We start from the raw sequence: 6,863 nt of genomic DNA, 5'->3' as shown, positions 1-6,863 counted from the left end.
ATCTACCCTCCTTCTAGATATATAGGTACGTTCCAATTTTCCCTTTAGACGGCTTCGTTACCGTCTTCGCGGCCAGTACGCCATGTTAAGCCCCGTTCCGCTTCGAACAAAGCAGTCCACCATGGAGCAGACAACGAAGACTGCTTCGAGGAGACGGCATCAAAGTCAGTAACGATGCAGGTTACCTTCCTGTCTAAACTAATAACTGACGCCAGCGCCACCTTTTTGCGTAATAATGTTGGAACAAAAGCACTTGTTCTTTTATAGAAATATTTACTATAATATAATAGTGGGGCAGATGACCTTGTTTAATTTTTAACTTACGTAATGTTTGTACTAACAACAATAATATTAGTTACAAAATCTGCCGCTTGCATTTCTCAACATGTCTGCTACGAGGCTGTCGTCTGCGCTGGTGTTGCGTTTGGGACCTCGGCGCCGTTCCAATTTTATTCCTGTAGACGTCTAGTTAGACTGCTTCGTAGGCTGTCTACCAAGCTGTCCGCGAATTGAAACGCAGCCTATGTCGCCACTCTGCTACCCTGGTGGCCCACGGGGTGTCACTTCGTCTCAACATGGCCAGCCCAAGTCCACTATGCTACCTTCTACTCGAGCCTTGTTCTCTGATCCAGGATGCTCGTTTAGTCTCCCTAAGCGTTGCTCCTATGATTCTTCTTTCTATTTCCTGTTGAACTTGCTTCTAAGTCATTTTAGAGCGTTTAGTAAGGCGCCAGGTTTCCGCCCTGAAATGGCGCCTTGGTTGTACAGCATCCGTTTAAGCGACACAGTTGACAGTGTTCGCCAAATGCACCCCAGACCCAGGGGCGGATCCAGGGTGGCACCAAAGGGGGGGGGGCACTACATTTCCATAGCAGGAAACAGGAAGGCGCGGAGAGCGAGATGAAAGTTGCCCCCTGAAGAAATCCACGCAAATACTCAATGCTTTTTCGTGCTGGTACGTGTACTAAACCTGTGTACCCCAAGCATACTTATTTTAAAGGCGTAGAAGAAAACTAACCTTGCGGCGCAACATAATGTTCTGAAAATGCGCTGAGCTATTTTTGTCCTGAAGAAACTAGGGAAAAGTACACAGTGTGCACGTGCGACTCGTCCGTTAGTCGCAGTGGCCTAAGATGTTTGCAAGACAAATCCTAGCACGTCCGTCGTGATTTCTGACGTTAAGTTCTAGCCAGAGCTAGAAGTACAATTTTTCCGACACATTGAATAAGGAAGGATTTACTCTTATATGCTATGTATTGGAGGGAAATGTCAAGCAAAAAGCAAAAAAGAGTCAGTATACATGGTTCTGATAATTTATTTATTGCAAAGGGAGCCTCGGCGACTGAACCACAACGCCGAAAAAGCACAAACGAAAATTCCAATAATGCATATGACATACCTGCAGACACATGGAATCGCTCGAGCACCAGACAGCATAAATTGAAGGTGCATACTGTGCCTAAATAAACATTTCAAATAAATTTCTCAGCTTCTAAACACACAAATGATTGATGTGAATGATACAAAAAGAGGCATACACTAACGCACCCGACACTAGAAATTCAATCTACAGCCATTCGTTTTTCTCTTGTAGACGGATTACAAAGATAACTGCACTCAATCTACAGCCATTCGTTTTTCCGTTATAGACGGATTACAAAGATGGCAGCAACCTGCGGTTCCCACCATGAGCAAATCGCTCAATTACACTATTTACGTCGACGAAAATGTCCTCGTGCGTAGACAGTAAAGCAAGTCCTAACAATCTATCTTCGCATTCGCACATGGTGGACCGAATACACGTCTTTAGTCTGCGAAGAGTTTAAAAGAACCTTTCTGCTGTCGCAACGCTGATTGGCAGCATCACCAGGATCTGCAGGAGTGCGTGAATGGTTGGAAAAATGTCCTCATCGCAAGCGCCGAAGGCCTCAATGGCTGTCGACGGAATGCGCACACCACATTCCTTTTCTGTGCACCACTTCGCAAACCACAAGTCGTACTCAACGCGGAACGCCTGTTCAGCATTAGTCGGTGGCATGCGAGTAATTGAGCCGTACTTCATTGCAAAGCTGCTGCAAATCAGGCAGCTCCGGAACTGCAACTAGCATGTACTAAATTAGAAGGCAACAAAGAAAATAGCTGGAATATATCCAGCGTCTCAGATGGAAATCTTTGGATGATCCATGTCCATGTCCATGATCACATTGTCCAACAGAGACACGTAGACAGTTTGTAGTAAGTGGCAACGTCATTCGTGGACATATTTTGGGAGCAAGCCTGTCTTTTTGGTGCGCACTTCAGGCGAAGATCTGTCCCGATCTCCTCAGCGAGTGCAGTGGCCTCGTTAAAAATGTTAGAAAATCCGCTTTCGCTCTAACGTCGCTTTCCCCGCAGTACTGTCAGCGTGTCCTGTACAGCGTCTTGAGCAGTCTTAACGTCTATCGATGGCTTTTGAAACACCTTGCTGAGCGGATACGTGTGGGCCAAAATATCACTTAGGACCACCAAAGCAATAAAGAAGTGGCTATCAGATACCGCAGCGAGAAGTGTTGCAGCTCTGGACGCACTCTGGCATTCCCTCCAGTGGGCAATGTTATTTAACGTTTCGACGATCTTCGGGAGAGGGCTGCTGAACTGCTGAACACTTTCATGGAGTTCGACCCATCGGGTTTCGCACAATCCTGAGAGTTGCCCTCCAAACATCTGTTTGAGAACTTCATTCCTTTTAGACGAAGTTGCGAAGAATGCAATTATTTCTTTTATCACACCGTCAGCGTTTCGGATATACAGCACTTCAGTTGATCTCGAAATTGATAAATTAAGAGCGGGATTGTAGCATGGTCATCTCAGAGCATGCGACGCACTTCTCTGCTCCCTTCGTTTCAGACACCATAGTGCTACAACCATCTGTCCCAACTCCGACAGTTTTTTTTAAAATTCAGTCCATGCCTTTGTAGGAGGGCGAGAACAGTGCGCCCCAGATCTTTACCTGTAATGGTTGGCTCGTGGACACTTTGATTCATGGTCTCGAAATTGATAAATTAAGAGCGTGATTGTAGCATGGTCATCTCAGGGCATGTGACGCACTTCTCTACTCCCTTCGTTTCAGACAGTGCGCCCCAGATCTTTACCTGTAATGGTTGGCTCGTGGACACTTTGATTCATGGTCTCGAAATTGATAAATTAAGAGCGTGATTGTAGCATAGTCATCTCAGAGCATGCAACGCACTTCTCTGCTCCCTTCGTTTCAGACACCATAGTGCTACAACCATCTGTCCCAACTCCGACACAGTTTTTTTTTTTTAATTCAGTCCGTGCCTTGGTAGAATGGCGAGAACAGTGCGCCCCAGATCTTTACCTGTAATGGTTGGCTCCTGGACACTTTGATTCATGGTCTCAGAGTGCTCGGCAGATGGCCTTCTCAAAGAGATAAATTCAAGGAAGCCCTCGCGGAGTACGCCGTTATGCACGCAGCGCAACACCAGCGCTAGTTGCGATTCGTGGGCGATATCCGTAGTCTCATCAAACATGATGCCGTATAAAACCGCAGTTTTAGCTCTTTCTGTGATGATAGAGCTGATTTCAGTACAGCAACAGGATATAAGCTCGTTCTGGATGGTCTTGCTGATGTACGTCTCCCGGCGTGACGAACGAGTGAGGTGTTCAGCGAGCTCCTTGTCTCCGCTTTCAATCCGGAAACGTCAAATTTCTTGAAATTTCCTTTGTTCGCGAAAGAAGAAAAGTTCATTTCACCTCCTTTCAAGAGCACCTTATCATCTCTATGTCACCGCAAAGAAATATTTTGCCGGCCAAGAAAAATTATAGTATTGACGATTGGCACCAGCTTTCGTCGATTTTCTTTAACCTGACACAATCGATGGGCGTTGAGCTGGTTTTCTACGCTTCTCTCAGGCGCGCTAATGCGCTGGAGAAACTCCTTCCCAGAACTCACAGCAGCCAAGTGATAGCTTTTTTTGCGTGAGTAGTCAGGCTACCGTCCTTCTTCAGCAAATTCTTGAACTGCGTTAGTGGCTTCGAAACCAGCTGCTGAAGAGGCGCCGTTTTGTGCTTGCCGCCAACGTTTCCCGGCACAAAAAGGGCGCAGTACTTGCAGTAAAACCCTTTTTGAATATCAGAGAGGACCAACCACTCAAACTTATCCAAATGATCCCGTGTGGCATGACGTGGGATATCTTTTCCATCTTTTTAATGAAAAGAAAAAGGAAATGTGCAGCCTTTTGGGGGTTTCGAGTGCTCCCGTAGCAAAATTTTCTTCGAGAAATCATGGTTGCTTTCCGATACAACTGCCGATATCGTTCGGAACTCCTATATTATTGCTGTCCGCTGCGGGAGACTCAATGTAACCTGGCGGGTCTACTGCTGCATGTGGAATACAGGAGGCAGGACTGTAGTTACCGTGATCTGTTTGTTCACCGCAAGAAAAAGCTGAATGAAGAATGGGTTTGGAAGAGCTTGCAACGCAAGAAGTATGGACGTCTGGAACCGTCGATGACGTTGGACTAGTAGTGTCAGTGCTGCCGGCAGAAGTGCTAATGCTGCCTTGCTAGCCGCTTGAAGAAGCTGTCCAGGGTCCTCGGGGCTGGTCTCTTCAGTTTTCGAATGGTTCTGTCCATCTCTACAGAAAAGAGTACTATTTAAAATTATGTGAATGACCAAGCATAAACAATATCAACCAATATTCAATGTTTGCCGTGTAATGACCAAGCATGGTTTTACATTCAAGAAAATTTTAACAAATTGTTCACATCTTCATTTATTTGCAGCCTAATGGGGAGTTTAATGATAACAACAAGAATACAATGAAAATACTATTTCACTTAACACTTTTTAAATAGCAATTTATTATTCACTGGTTTTGTGCGCTGCTCACATCAAATTTCACCACAGTATGTGGAAAAAGCTATTACGGACATTGTGTCAAAGGAACAATAAAGAACGGAAAATCTATTTCACTTGTATTAGTAAATTACCATTGCACAATTCCAAAAACGCCACCTTTGCCGAGAGAAGGCTTATAATAAACCATAAAATGCACAAGAAACAAAACGAAAAATAAAAACAAACTCCTCTATAGGGCTTATCGAGATGCGTAAACATTTCCCACTAATCGCCTGCAACCAAGTGATTCGTCTTACGTTACGTGGACAGATTGATTTACGCTTGGGGTGGGCATAGAAATACTTACGCATTAAAAACAGATGGGAAGTGAAGACGCCTCGAAGTTCCCGCGCTATCCCGCTGTGACCTCACAGTTTTCAACAGCGTTTGCTGTGGCCTATGTGATTTGTTATCGGTAAAAATTGATTACATTACTGCGTTCTGAGGGAGACAGGGACCTAACATGCGAAGTTTATGGAACTTTCATTGAGCCATCCTCACCAAAATACAAAAACAACTTTGGAATGGCACGAGATACAAAAAATTGGCCGCGTATCTACTCGCTTCTCTGCAAATGGCGTCGAAAGACGATAGTCTTCTGCAGCCACTGCCACGTCATACATTCCCTCTCAACCCCCCACCCTCGCGCTCTTCCCCGCCCGTTCCCATGACAAACACCGTATATTTGAGCTAAATTAAATTCAATTTTCCCGCCCGCAACGGCCCCGTGCCTTCTGTTGGAACCTGTTACTGTTCGTCTTGGGGTTGCGCTCGCGCTCGTGGCTCTTGCGCCAGCTTATTATTTTTCTATTTTTTGGTCAGAACATTAAAATATTGCTTTTAGCGCGTTTTCTATCCATTTGCTGTCGTAAAAATCGAGGCCACGTCTATTCTTAATTTCATCTATTATTCTTATTTCATTTGCTTTATGCGGGGCAGTTCTGGACTGCCCAGGAGCTGCTCAAAACTGCTCTGGACAGGCAAAGATTCCAAAGGTGTTGCACAAGTCTCGGGAGCTTTCCTTTTTTTTTTTTTTTGCTCAATCTTTGTCGTCTGCATCCGCGCTGCCGAGCCGTGCTCCCTTCCTCATCGCCTTGGCGGCTGCTGTGGGGCAGCGCTTGGCAGCGAAAACCGCGGGAAGGGGAAACATTGAACGAGCCGCCGAGGAAGGAGGGGGGGGGGGGGGGGCGGTGAAATGTGAGGCGGCGCGAAGTCGACATGTGCCTGCTATGAGCCCAAAGCCATGCACACATGGTGGAACATTACGTTGTTGGTGGATGAAACGGATGGGTGGAGATGGGTATAAAAGGGGAAAGCAAGGGGGGTGAACAGGTGCCTTGGGGGGGGGGGGGGGGGGGGGGGGGCCCGGCCCCCAGGGCCCCCCCTCTAGATCCGCCACTGCCCAGACCCCAGTAATTCTACGCCTGATTTTTTTTCCCCTCGTCGTTGGGATTATCACTGGCAGCTTGTCCAAGGGTTACATTTATACGCGTCTCTTCAAGCTGAGGCTTTCTGCTTTTCTGATTAACATCACTTACCATTTCCTCAAATTCAGCGTTAACCCTATTTAGGGGCGTATTGGTGCAAATCCTCAAACAGTTTGGTGGTCTCTCGAGACTAATTCAACAAGACAATGTCGTCCGTAAATCACCCGATAAAGCGGATCAAATATTTTCCATCTACTCGTATCCCTTACCTCGAGCCAGGTTGCAAACAATTTTAGGAAAAAAAAAAAGACCCTGTCTCGTTGCCTCCCGCCCTTCCTGCCTAGAAAATTTTCGCTCTTCTTATAAGGGCTTACCCTGCCCGCACATCTGGGGTATACGCCCTCGAAGATACCGCTATTCCCTGGTATCTGAATGTTTTTTCAAGTATTGCAGCGGTGTCCACTGATCGCCGAAGTTTTTTTATAGTCTATCAACGCCACCTATAGCGGGTTATTGTACTCCGCGCCTTTCAATATC

Source organism: Haemaphysalis longicornis, unplaced genomic scaffold (genome assembly GCF_048455015.1).
Source record: "Haemaphysalis longicornis isolate Haplotype H1 unplaced genomic scaffold, Haemaphysalis longicornis Haplotype H1 scaffold_19, whole genome shotgun sequence".
NCBI lineage: Eukaryota > Metazoa > Arthropoda > Arachnida > Ixodida > Ixodidae > Haemaphysalis > Haemaphysalis longicornis.
This window is presented reverse-complemented; position numbering follows the sequence as displayed.